General features: G+C 41.7%; 1 protein-coding gene across 5 annotated transcripts in view; it reads left to right on the top strand.

The window, feature by feature from the left end:
* The window catches only part of ZEB2 (zinc finger E-box binding homeobox 2), a 134,806-nt gene extending 134,160 nt beyond the window's left edge, over positions 1 to 646 (top strand). For all 5 annotated transcript variants that reach the window (XM_059166777.1, XM_059166778.1, XM_059166780.1 and 2 more), the window contains one exon: positions 1 to 646. This exon is cut by the window's left edge. The gene's annotated coding sequence lies outside the window, so the exon portion shown is untranslated.
* Positions 647 to 14,220: the final 13,574 nt, after the last annotated feature.

The following is a 14,220-nucleotide window of genomic DNA, read 5'->3' as shown; positions in this document are numbered from 1 at the left end:
AAATTTGATAACTTTTATGCATACGATAAAACATTCCTACATTTGAAGACATTAAAAAAAATCACAGGTGACTCATCTGATCATTTTATATATTAATAAATATTATGACATATATGTGAACACATCACGAATCATATAGGTGTACCAAGAGGCAACTTATGCCTCTCTTAAGTATATACTGACATAACCTAATATACTAAAATGGGAAGGGGCGTTTAGTCACTGAAATATGCATCGTGTAACAAAGATGAAGAAAATACATGGCTTGTGCCCATCATAAAAAAGATTCAGACTGAAGGCTTAGCTTTGGTTTTTATTCAATTAAATTGTTAAACTGTGCACAGTGATTTTTTTTTTTTTAGAACTTGAGACATTTGTGATGTTGGCTGTTTAAATCTTTGTTACCTTCGCTGTGAATTGAAATTGTACATATTTAGTAAATCATGCAGACAAAGCAAACTTTTTAGACAATATTTTTATTGGAGAGTTTTCTTTTCCTGTATCCATGTTAAAAAAAAAAAAAAAAAAAAAAGACCTCCTTTCCCAAAATAAAAATGTCAATACTAAATTTAAAGAAGTATAAAGGAATGATTGCTTCCTTTAGAGCTAAATATTTAAATAAACATGGAGATCATTGGCAACCTGTTCTTTTGGGCTAATAGGCCGTGTCCAATTTTTTGGGTCTGATGTTTCAGAGAGCCTCTGTTTCAGGGTTGAAGATGATCTATTAACCTCTGAATTCAACAAATGCTATTGAATAACAGAAATAAAGCCCTCAGGCTTCATTTGTATGTGAAATACAGAGCTAGAGGAATAACACTGGGTTGACATGATGCTGAATATGCCACAAACCAAAACTCTCTCAATTTAAAACAGTTACCTACCACCCATAATCTAGTATGACATGTTAAAAATGCTCCAAAATATTGAAAATATGAAAGGCGCATGACTGTTCCCATTTGGCTTTGACATGAATATGACAAAGACTCTCATAATTTTAGTCAAAGAAAATGATGAGTAAAGAGTACATGAAGATTAAAGCAGTGACAAGTGATCTTTTAAGTGTTCTAATTGGTCTTTCTCATTCATATCTTCGATTCTACAGAAATTGCAAATCCTGATGGTCCTGATTTGTAAGTGCACCCATCAGCTTTCTCTCTTTCACTTCACAGAACATGCCTGTTAGATTTGGAATGAAGAATAAGCCCCCAAAATGTTAAAAATAGACTACTGCCCTGGCAGGAAATTTAGTATTGGCAAGCCAGGACTCAGAAGGAATTGATCTAACATAAGGAAACATTCAAAGAAAGATTTGTGCATTATGGTCCTGCTCTGACCATTTTTAGAGGAGTCAAAGGGAAGGATGAGAGAGAGAGAGAGAAAACATAGGTTTTGCAGACCTTGTGTGTGTACATTGAATATTTGGTGTTAAAAAACAACGTTAGAGATTAAAGGAGTTACAATGGAGTGTTTCTGTGACATTTGATATATTACATTGCTATCTTACACGGATGGAAAACCCTTAAAATGTTGATACTGGAAAAATAAAAGGTTCTAAAGGCAAGAAACACTATGTAACTTAAAAGGTATGCCAACCAAAAAAGAGAAAAAAATGTTAATTTACTTTTACTCTTTTTATAAGAAACTTAGATTTTAGTTTATGATCTTTCCTCAAGGGAGAATCACTTTTATCCATCCCTAAAACAGTCTTATTATAGGGCTAAGAAGTATAGTTATGCTTCATTCTAGTTTGGTTTAGGAAAAGAGAAACATAGTCTTCAAACTACTTGGGGAAAAAAATAGAGATGAATAAAGGAATATAAATTTAGACAGGAAACGCAAGAACATCCCTACACTCAGAGAAAACATTATGTGTATTTAGTGACCACGAGCAATCTAGACCTAGGTTTTTACATCTCTTCTGAAAGATACCACTTCCAACACAAACAATATTTTCCAACCCCGTAGAGCAGCCCAGGATTGCTGCAGACTTAAAGGGAGAACACCAACTATTGAATAACCCTCACCACTTCCTGCAGTCCTGAAACATTCAGTGGAGGTCTACCACTTCGTTATCGAACATGCTTAGAAAGTGTGAGCTCGTAAGTTTTCCGGTTGAAGGTACATCTAAGCAAGAGGGAAAAAGAGAAGTACAAACCACCCCACCCAGCTTGTTTTTAACTCTTAAAATGCCATTCCTGGAGAAAGTAGGTCTTAGAAGAAACAGCCTAACATATGAGTAAACACCTCTTTTTTTTTCTTTTCCGTAATATAAAAGGTTTTTGTATCATCAAAGACAATGCCATGAAAAGGAACATTTCACTCACTTTAAAATACATGGTGTTGGAACATTAGAGGGGAAAAAAGTCTTATCTAAGAAGAAGAGTTCTAATCACAATAGCTGCTTATTATGTACCACCTCGGTTTTTAAAGTGGAAATTAAAATAGTGATTCATATAGATACTTTTCCAGGAATTGTCGGGGTTTTTTGAGCCAGATACTTTCACTGCAAATCACCTGATAAATGTGTTATAAACTCCTTTATGGCCTGACAGAATTATAAGACACTTCGTGTCTGCATTAAAAGTGTCAAAAATCTTGTTCTCATTCTTTAATAAGACTCTCCTATGAATTAGGTAGGAAAAGAATCTTTATGTGTGTAACACTTAGAAAAATAAAATATAAATAACCCTGTTAATCCACCCCTCAAATCTTACGGATGAGGAAACTGAAGTCTACATATCCTAGAGACCACGCTGGTTGTTTGTTTCTTTTCCCAAATGACCTAGAAAGCACTTAAGCGTAGACTGCTGGAACCCTAGCCTCCTGACAGTGCTCTCTTCAACGTGTCACAGTAAAACACTCCTTCGAATGGCTATGGGAGCTTCAAAAAGAAATGAGCTAGTTTCCCTACTTCCTGCAAGAAGTTCATTCTGGTCCACAAGGATTCTTCACGCATGGATGAAATGAAAATAATCTACCTTGGAAAGGCTGTATTACTCTGATCACACCATCATCTGAGGCTGTTAATCACTCTGGGACCAGCATCTTCTCTGAGAGCCAGAGACAGTCTCAATTTTGACAAATGCTCTTTAAAAAATTGCTAGCTGCTGTTCTTATATTTTGCGCACTCGTTTTGTCCAAGGCTTTTGACAAGGCTATGTCCATTGAGGAGCTGTGGCTCCATTGAGCCTCTCCAACCAGTTTTCAGCCTGAACCCACTTCTTTGTGAGTCTTTTTCTAGTCATGCCTTTTCTGAATCCCCTGTGTGCTGAATGACCAGAGGTGGTCAGAGGAAGAAAGAAGGCAGCAGGATACCAGGAGAAGTAGGAGATTCATACATCTGCAAAGGGAAACGTGGAATCAACTGAAATAGATGGAAGGAAGAAAGGAGAGAAGGAAGGGAGGGAGGAAAGCAGGCAGGCAGGCAAGCATGGAGAGACCAGAGATATTCTCTCATTTGAAGCCTTGGCTCTTAAAATTCTGGGACCCAGAGACAGTAAGAGCCCAAGTCATCCCACAGTCACTAACAGAGCTGAGTCCAGGAGGCAGGTCTCCAAAGATAGTTTTATTGCCTCTATTAATGCTTCTAATACTTCCACGATTCTTCTGTTCTATTCCATTGAGTGGTCCTAAGAATCATACTAATAAGTAATAGTTACAACATTGATAGCTGGCCAATTTTCTGAGCGCCTACCATGTGTAAGGCATGAAGCTGGGTACTACAGGATATACAAAGATGAACGAGGTAGGACTACTGGCCTCAGGTTTCTTATAATCTGTCAGAGACGGACATACATAAACAGGTAGAATACAGAATTCCAGGTCCCAGAGGGAATGAATAGATATGAAAGTCGCAAATGTGCCCTCTCCCACACCGTGGTGTTTTTTTGTTTTTTTTTTGTTTGTTTGTTTGTTTTTAATTTAAACACAGTATCGCACCATTCCCTCAATAGCACACATATTGTTGAGTGATGCTATATGAAAAGCACTTTTCTGTGTCCTGGGAATACAGTATGAACAAACAATAGCTCCTCTTCAATGGCTTTATGTTGTAGGGGAGATGGTAGATAACAAAATGGTTAACATGTTGAAAATAAAAGATGCTATAAAAGTGGCTGAGATGGAATTGGGGCACAGGCAACCTCAGCCTGGGGGGGTCAGGCGGGGAGCTCCGGGATAAATCTCTCTGAAGCAGCAGTGTCTGACCCCAGCTTGGAGGATAAGAAGGGAGCCATGAGAAGAGCTGGAGTGAGAGTGTTCCAGGAGGAAGGACCAGCAGCTACGCAAACCTGAGAGAGGAACGGGGTTGGCATTTTGAGAATAAAAAGGCTAAGGAAGCACCGCAGAAAAGGGAAAAGAGAGGAGGATGAAGTCAGGAAGAGAAAACATTTGCCAGGCCCCCCGAGAAGGGTTCATCACGTGATCTCTTGTGAATCAGCGCTCAAGGACAACTTCAGAGATGGAATTTCAGAGAATTTTAAGGAGGGAGACTTGTTAGGGTTTTTGGTCCAATGTCATGTTTCCATGGGTGAGAAAACGGAGTTTATGAATCCGAGAGGTTTACCCTGTGGGAGTCAGAAGACTCACAGGCTATTACTCCCAGTGAATAGAAATGTACTTAGCAGGGGTGCCTGGGTGGCTCAGTGGGTTAAAGCCTCTGCTTTCGGCTCAGGTCGTGATCCCAGGGTCCTGGGATCGAGCCCTGCTTCGGGTCCTCTGCTCGGTGGGAAGCCTGCTTCCCTCTCTCTCTCTGCCTGCCTCTCTGCTTACTTGTGATCTCTGTCAAATAAATAAATAAAATCTTAAAAAAAGAAAGAAAGAATTGCACTTAGCAACCTGTCCGTGGCCTTTTCATAATTCCTTCCCCTATCAAATGCACAGTGACATTCTATGTCCCTCTGACTTTAGAACGAGAGAAATCTCATGTCTCAGACTCCCATAAGACCACCTGCCTTGTGTCTGGTCACAGGCAGCTCTGTCAGTCTGAAAAACGGAAATCGTTTGGGCCAAAGGAAGTTTGTATTTTGGAAAGGAAAGCACTCGATGTAGCAAACAGGCCGCCACCGTGGCACTTTACCTTGCAAGCCCCTTCCCCTCCGAAGGCATGTCCCAGCACAGTCCCCACCATTGCCAGTTTGCTCAAAACAGCTGTGCTAGAATCAGCCATGAGCAAGGGCCCCAGCCATTTCCCCTTCTCCTGAACTTCTGAAAAATACAAAAACTCGCCGAGCGGAGATAGAAGCCAATAAGAAGTAAGGAACGTGCAGCAGGTGGTACCATCTGTGCCCGGCTAATTCCAGCCAAAACAATCTGCTCCCTAGAGTTCCCAGTTGTGGGGAAGAGAAGAGAATCTGACAGTGGTGGAGTCTGGGAGGGGGTGGAGCAGAGCAAGTGCCGAGACTATTATTCAAACGTTCAGCTGGTTGGGAAGTAGATTACTGGTGCCAGTGAACTATTATCTCTCTCCTTTTCTCTTTACAACCACGGTGGGAGATTCCTCCGAAGTCTCACTCAACTGGCAAGGATCAGATCCCACACCTGTGAGACAGCCATGGAGGCATCACTGTGAGTCTGTCACCACTGAGATGGGCGGGACAAACATTCCACAGCAAGACTGGGAAGCGCAGCCCACCCCAAGACCGAAAACAAGGCGGGGAGGGAGGGAGCTTATGTTTATTTTATTCGATTTTCCTAGCAACCAAATTCTCTCCCTCTCTCCAGTTTGTTCTTTGAAAATGATCCACAGTTTAGAATGGGCTTGCGTTCCTCTTGCCTGATTCCCCAGGTTGACATTTTCTGAAATAAAATCATGTTCCTTGATGGACTTCCTTGGGAGGAGCAAATCTCCTCTGGCATACTTCCAACCACGGGATGCACAAATGCAAGTATTTCGAAGACAGATCAGATTGTCCGTAGCAATCACTTGCCCTCAACAGAGAGTAACAGAGAGGCAGGGCCCATGCGTTTCACAGATGGAGGAGATGGCAGTGATTTGAGGGGCACAGAAAGACCTGTCTATTGAGCAAGAAAATCCTACCCGGTGCAAAATGCCCACCAGCACCTCAGGTTAAGGTACTGTCTCCAGAAAGTCATGTTTTAAATGCAAATAGCTGGGAGAGGTGACACTGGCCTATTACCACCTTCCCTTAGATTCACTGACCATGTGGAGCTAACAGTTGAGCCCTGAGAAAGTGGGGCAGGAAAGTTCACTTTTATTGGAAGAGGACTAGATTTTACACGCTGACCCAGAGAATCAGGACCTCATGGACCCTTGAAAGAAGGATAGGTGGCACCTGTTTGGGCTGAATGGTGTCCCCGAAAAAGGTATAATGAAGTCCCAGCCTCTGATACCTACGAATATGACTTTATTTGGCAATGGGGTATTTGCAGATCTAACCATGGGTGGACCCTACTCCAACAGGGACAGAATCCCTCCAAGAAGAGGGAAAGTTGGATACAGGCCCCATGCCATGGGAAAACAAAGACAGAGATTAGAGGGACGCAGCTACAAGCCAAAGAACGCCAAGGATTCTGGCCGTCGCCAAAAGCTGGGAGAGAGACACGGATCAGATCCCTCAGAAGGAAGCAACCACACCAACACCTTGATTTTGGACTTTCAGCCTCCCGAGCTGTGAGAGAATAAATTTCTGTTGCTTAAGACTCCCAGTTGGTGGGACTTTGTTGGAGCAACCCTAAGGAAACCAATGCACCCCCAAAGCAGCCATTGCCAGGGCATCGGCATTCGGTGCCCACGTCAGTCTAAAGATCAAGATCAAAGTCTGATCTAACCATTCTCTTGGTGCCTGAGCTTTAACAGATAAAACAAATATCAGCAGGAATATCCCTTTTGGTTTTGAGATGTGTGTCATCAGGAAAAGGACAAACTGCCTGTTCCTTTTCCCAAATGTTTTCTATAAGGTAATCTTTTTAATTAGGATAATTAAATTCTTGTTTCAAAGGGCACAAAAGTGCAAGCATTATCGTCTGATTTCCTGTAAAGAGTATTTTCCTGCCTCCTGTTCCACATGGTGTCCATTAGCAAGAGAAGCACCAAGTGAGTCAGACATTATGGTTACAGGTTTGTGGCTCGTGGCAGTGCTAAGAAGAGGGAAATGAGAAAGGAAAACAGAAATTGGGAAACAGTGTCAGAGGGCAGGCCAAGATAATGGAAGAACCAGAAAGCAGAGGAAAAGGGTGTTGTGTGGGAACCAAAACCTTGCTTCAGGTAGGAAATGTCAAAGAAAAATACAGTAACATTTTTTAAATTAGGGAAGGGGTGGGGGAATCCAAGCCAGATCTTTATTGTTTGGGGTTTTTTTGTTTTGGTTTGGTTTGGTTTGGGTTTTTTTTCAGCCTGAGTTCAGTAACAGAAATTAGCAAGATGTGTCCTCTCCCCTGATTCATGGCTGCTATGTGGTCTGAATCTTTTTTAGCTCCAAGTATCCTGTGAAACTGACTAGTAATTCTTGCAGTGTATCTCTACCACAGAGATTTGGGAAGGATCTAGGGAGTTCTGTAGGTAAGGCAAGAAGCAACCCCAAGACAGAAATGATTCAACTGGAGAATCTTGTGATAATGTTGATATATTGCCCTGGTGACCGGCAGTGTAAAACTGCAAATCGGCGGGACCAGGTCCTGGAACGAGCTCTCAGATGTGTCCATGAGCTCCATTCTGCCCCATTACTCCTCGTCGACTACTGCCCACACACCCATGAGTGGGCCACAGAAGTACCGGTAAGAAAGTCAGGGAATACTTCAACAGAAAATCCCTCCTTTCTGTGCTACGATAAATGAACCCAACTCTATGCCTTCTTCACAGAAGGCCAGATTGCCATCCTTTACATTTTTTTTTTCCTAGAAGATGGTATATCATCTTAAAAGCCTGGTTTAATTTGCTTTTCTCTAAGCTTTGTGGTATTTTTTATATGCCATTAGTCAGTTATTGCACGTTACTAGGAATAATAGTCCCACCTAATGTATTTAATTTGTTTTGAAAATCATAACACATCTTTACGCACAGAAGAGGCCCTTTTAACTCCGTTGATGACTTCCTCTTTAAAAGTCCTCCTTTAAATCCCTAACCACATTCTTCTCGGTTTTCTTCCTACCCACTAACCAGACTCAGCTCTCTTCACTCAGTCCTTAAACGGCAGTGTTTCCAGCGCCCCGCCAGAGCTCTCCATTCTCCTCATTCTAATCACCATACTTCAGGGACTTTTTCAGCACCCACAGCTTCAATTGCTACCTGTGCATACCCCAGACTCAAAGATGCATCTCCCCAGTAAGACTTCCCACCTGCGCATTGAAATGAATACTGGGCATCACCACCTGATGGTACCAATGGCTCCTCAGATTTGCCATGTCAAAAAATGGAGATGGCCATATTGTCCCCCCACCAGCCATGTTCCCCCCAAAACCTGGTGACTGTCACCCCCTGGGCTCCTCTGGGAGGAGATCTTGAGACATATTCCATTATATCTCTAAATGGGTTATCAGGTCTGTGAGTCATACTCCGCATTCTCTCTTCTACCTGATTCTTGTCCTTGATCACCATTGGCATTGCCTCAATTTAGGCATATGTCAAATCCCAAGAATGGCCCTACTAGCCTCTCACCGGTCACATTGGCCCTATTCTCTCCAGGGAGCTGACTCCCTCCAACACAGCAGGGGATGAAGCAACACTGAGGCCTCATGGAGGGGCTAGCAGATAGAAGAATACTACCTTTTTCACACTTTCAAGATATTTTTTGATCTTCTTTGTATATGCCTTACTTGAACGTTATTTCACCACAGTCTTAATAACTGCTGTCTTGACATATATCCTTAAATACAATAGAAAGGGCTATGCCAAGAGAAAGAACTCATCCACTGCCCTCCCCATCCTATTGATAACTAGACTTGTGGTCTTATCACCTTCTAATTCATTCTGCATTCCCACATTGGTGAAAAGGGCTCTTCTGGTGTTTTTTGCTTTCGTATCTGTCTTCTCCCTAAATGTGTAAGCTTCTCAAGGGTAGGGACCATGTTATCTTTGTAGTCTGACTTCTCAGGGAGTTACTGCTACCAAGTAGATATTCAGTATGTGTTCACTGATTTAATTCACCACTGCCAATTTGATTTTGCCAAAGCCCTACTTAAACATCCTTCAGTGGTGTTCCCCAAAGCACCCAAAATGCAACTCATACCCCTTAGCATAGCTCACAAAGCTTTCCTGAGCTGAATACTCTTCGCCTCTCTTTCCATCATCTCTCACCATCCCTCCAACTACATCTGCCTGAACACACCCTCTTCTATATTCTGTTTTTTTCCTCTGAAACATGGCTGAGGGGTCACTTTCATAGACAATCTTTCCTGAAACCCTAATCTGAGACATGCCCCTCCTCTTGGCTTCAGTATGCATCCTGTATATGGTTCATGAATGCACTATCCCAAGGTTGGCGGCCAAAAGCCATGTGTTCCTAGAAGGTCAAAATGTGAACATTCTGACTCCAGCACCCAGCAAGAATGAAGAAAATGTCAGTCTTCTGGAAAGAGATTGTCAGCAAAATCCAGTCCCCCAATGGCCCCAGTCATCAGCCAAATAGAAGAACAATTCAGTGACAAGTCAGAAGGTAACATAGAAAGTGAGTCATCACAAAAGGACCCCAATGCACACAAGAAATTTGTATTTTGATACACTTGAAGGTTTTTGAGAATGATTTATGGTTACATTGAGGCCTAAATTTTACCCATGTCAATGAACCACTTCATTTCTCAAATAATCAACTAATTACATATAGCAGCATCAACGGCCTCCACCAACATCCAGATGTTGAACGAATTCCACAATGAGTGAGGCAAAACTCACTCCAATCCAACTGAGGTGAGTTAAAGGGAAATAGGAATAAACAAGCCTTCTACCTAATACCGACTGTGAACAGAGCCTTTCAACTATATTAGCAATGACTCAAATGAGGAACACCAACTATACAAAAGAGGAAGAAGTCTGAAGTCGTCTGGGATGCATTTTCTTCAACTTCTCTGGAATTTTCAATCACCTCAGTTTCCTGACAAAGCTTTGCTGATGTCAGTAGTTTACAGTAACAATCAGCAAGATAACAGCAGGTTTGTGTGGGCCAAAGGTAAATTTGGGTCTAACATGAGTAACATATCCTGTAGTGAAGGGACTGCAGGAGGCGTGAGAAAATTAGAGATTTTTAAATAAAATGAAAGCCAAACGCATTATCACAGAGAGGTGAATATATTGCCTTCTCTGCTCTTTCTCATGAAATGTAAGTACTTCTTTCTTGAATCCTAACTGGCTTTTTTGGGAAGAGAGGGGGAGCCCAACACAGGGCTTGAACACATGGCCCTGAGATCAAACCAGAGCTGAGATCAAGAGTCAGACGTTTCACTGACTGAGCCACCCAGGCGCCCCTAACTGGCTTTTTATAAAGATCCACCATAAAGGCTACATAACTACTGCATAGCAGACTAGAAGGTGCTTGGCCTGTGTGTCTTAAAATTTTATATACTTGAGCACACTGTGAGCACCCTCTGTGTTTAGAGAACTATGAGTAATTGCAAAACAGGTAGCAGGTCCTTTCCTTGCTATGAACAGTGGACAATTACCAAATGAGGTTGAGACAAACAGAAGGAAGGTCACAGACAGACAAAAGAATCTTTGGCCTGTAGGAATCTGCCTTAAACGGACATATACATGTAAAGTGAATTTCTGAATCAGAGACCATTACAAAGCTTTTTCTTCCGACCGTTGTGACAATGCCTGGCCAACTTGATCAGCCTACTGATCACGCTACTCCAAAGCGTGAGGCTCTCAGATCATGGAGACATTTAGCTGGGTTGATGGAAAACTCTGCGATTTCTCCGGGTCAACATCGAAAGCTTCATTTCTCATCACACAGCACCGAATGTGCGCTGACCGCAGGCTTTTCCTGAGAGCTGCTTCTCTTGGTTTTCTCATGAAATTGCTGATATGAACTGATTCTCTCATGATTTTGCTTTTTTTCTCCTAAAGCTAAGCACAGCGAAAAATAGAACGTTTCAACTGCTTCTGATGTCGTTTTCTCAATAAAAAGAGGGGTTGTAAAGGATTCTTAGGCTTCTTCCTACAAAGTTCATGATACATGCACGGTTCTAGTTAAGGGAGCTTTCCCTACTCAATACAAGAAGCTTTGTGGTCATGGCACGAGAACCTATGCTTTCTCCTGAAAAGACCCGGGTTCCAAGCCCAGCTTAGCCCTGACCCACCACCACCCCCTTAATTATGTGACCTTGGCTGAATTACATCACTGAACCTCAGTTTATTTATCTCTAAAATAGGAATAATATTGATAACTATCTCACAGGATGGTCTTGAGAATCCAGTGAGACCAGATGTCCAAATAGTTTACAAATGGTCAGCATGGCAGGTACTGGGAAAGGGGTAAGAGTTCATTTGTTTGTTTGTTTCTTTTTTTTTTTTTAAGATTTGTTCATTTATGTGAAAGAGAGAGAAAGAGAAAAAGAGCATGAGCAGCGGGAAGGAGTAGACTCCTCACTGAGCAGGAAGCCCGATGTGAGGCTCAATCCCAAGACCCCAAGATCATGACCTGAGCCCAAGGCAGACGCCCAACCGACTGAGCCACCCAGGCGCCCCTCCTTTGTTTCGTTCATCCGCTCTCCTTTTGACTTCCTCCCGCAGTTGTCCTTTCTTCCCTCTTGGGCTTGAGAAAAGCGTTCCTGTGATAACCCATTCACATAGTTAGGATCCACCGAGAGTTCTCTAAAAGAAACACAATAATTTCAGTATTTAGAAAATTTTCCCAGCATGTAATTTTTAGGGGATCAGGATTGTCTCAAGATTCATCCTCAAAGAGATCCTTTGTCTCCTGGTGGGCGTTAGCCTTGGATGGCTGAGAAAGGAAGGAATGCCTGACAATTATCAGTTCCATGAGAGGCCTCAGAGCATGAGAAATGAGGAGGTTGTTTTGTGTCGATTCTAGAGATGTGGTGCCTCCTCTGCTCTAAATAGATAATCCAGGGTGATAATGAAGTAGTCACAAGGGTGAACCTTTGTAACAAGGCAGCCAAGGCACTGCTCACAATTTGAACCTCCCCGTTAGCCTTTTACATATTTTAAAGAGAGACTTTTAAATCATGAGATAGCCTTGCCTGTCAGATTAATCTGCCCATATGGGGAACCTCTTTCTTAGCTTGGGAGAGACTCAGGAGGGGAAGCTGCTGGAGATGAAAGCTGATGACCCGAATAGCAGGAAAAGGTTTATAGTTTATGATTATTGTTTTTCTTCAGTTAATTTTAATTCTGATGAACACTAAGTTTTCTTTGGTACTTTTTGTTCCCCTAGTTGTTTTTTTTTTTCCAGTTATATTGTTCAGCCAAGTATTTCTTAAGCCTCTATGAAAACAACACTACATATTTTTTAAAGCCCATGTAAACAAACATTTCCATGAGGATTGGCTTAAAAAAGACATGTAGATGGCAGTCTGAAAAACCATTCCTGCTGCACAAAGGAAAAGATCTAATAGATCGATTGATAGGTAGATAGACAGATAACACACTAGAACTTAATGTTAATTAAAATGGATTAGAATTATGTTAACTCTTGCCATTCTGTTTAGTTCCTTTCTGTTCCTGTAGCAATCTAAACAGGCAGAATGCCTTGATATATTCTGATCCTTGGATGGCAGGATACATCTCCAGTCAAACTGTTCTAAAACAGATCATTTGTAAACAAGTATTTATAGATTGCCAGTAAACACCAGTCATTGTGCTAGACAACAGGAATAGATGTGGAATCATACAAGGAAGCTCATGAACGAACAGATTGTTACAAGGGCAACAGGGAAGAAGGAGTTCTGTCTTGTTCTGTGAGACCTCTGCCTGGGAGTCGAGGGAGGCCTTCAGAGAAGCGGGGCTGATTGAGTTTGGTGTTGAAGAACTGATAGGAGTTTGTCAGGCAACTCCTTGAAAAGAGGGTAATGCTCAAAGGCAGGGCAGTGTGAGGAGTGGGCGTGGTAAAGGAATGACGAGCTTTCGGTTATAAGTTCCTTTGAGTTTATATTTAAATCAATCAATAAAAAAATGCCTCCTAGAACAGATTAAGTTATGTCTACCCTCCTTGATATTAACTTCCTTTGTCTCACAACTGCTAATGAAGAACGAAATGAAGTGACAATCTTTGGGCATGATCACAGCTGCATGATTATGCATTATAGGGGAAAGAGGAAAGAAAGCCATTCAAGACTCTCCCTGTGCAATATAGATAAATATGGCTGGTATGCAATCATCACAGTGAAGCAAGTACCAGAGTGATAAGTCATCTCTGCTTAGCTTTTGACCTTTCACCTGAAGCAACACCTTCTGGGGACTTCCAGATATGGATGCTTGACCATTAGTAAGCAGTCAAGACTGAAGCCTTGTTTCCCATAAGCTATGAACAAATAGATGACTTAGAAGGACATCATCTCATTATTTCAAATAGGGAAATTTGAGAAAATAAGTTAAGTATTTAATGAGTTCTTGTTCTCTCTTCCTTCTCTGAGAACGGTATTTTAAAGTTAGCCTCTCTAACAGGAAATAGAATAGCCTGACAAAAGGAACCACAACTGTATTATCTAAACTGGCAGCATAATTGTATGGTGTGGAGCGATACATATGTTCACCACCCTTTGCTGGTTAAACTGAATTTCATTATCATCTCCTTATTTCCACTTCTAATTCTAGAGAACTATTTCCTATAAACAGGCCAGCCCCCTAGTAGTTTTGAGCATAAGAATTGTTTTAAATGCCTGATCCCAACTTTATGGACATTTTCTCTCCTTCTTAATTGTAGTCCCTCAGGAGCACAACTAACACACAACACCTCTTGCCATACACAGAGGAAAAAATAAATTTACTACTGATTTCAGCTGTGTCATGTGTATGGGCATTTATGCGAGCTAGGGTTTTAAAAATGACTGCTTGGATTAGGAATATCTATTCTACATTATTATAGTATAATGAACCTACAGAGTTGATCATTATAAACAATATAATGACACATGATTCTCCAGAATGCCAGAGTCCCCCCCAAGTCAATATCAAGTCAGTCTTTTAAATCTAATTTGTTTTGTTTAAAAATTGCTATAATTAGGGGTGCCTGGGTGGCTCAGTCATTAAAGCATCTGCTTGTGGCTCAGGTCATGATCCCAGGGTCCTGGGATCGAGCCCGGCAC

Source organism: Mustela lutreola, chromosome 3 (assembly GCF_030435805.1).
Source record: "Mustela lutreola isolate mMusLut2 chromosome 3, mMusLut2.pri, whole genome shotgun sequence".
Taxonomy (NCBI): Eukaryota; Metazoa; Chordata; class Mammalia; order Carnivora; family Mustelidae; genus Mustela; species Mustela lutreola.
The sequence above is the reverse complement of the archived record's forward strand: the minus strand, read 5'-3'. Positions and strand labels throughout refer to the sequence as shown.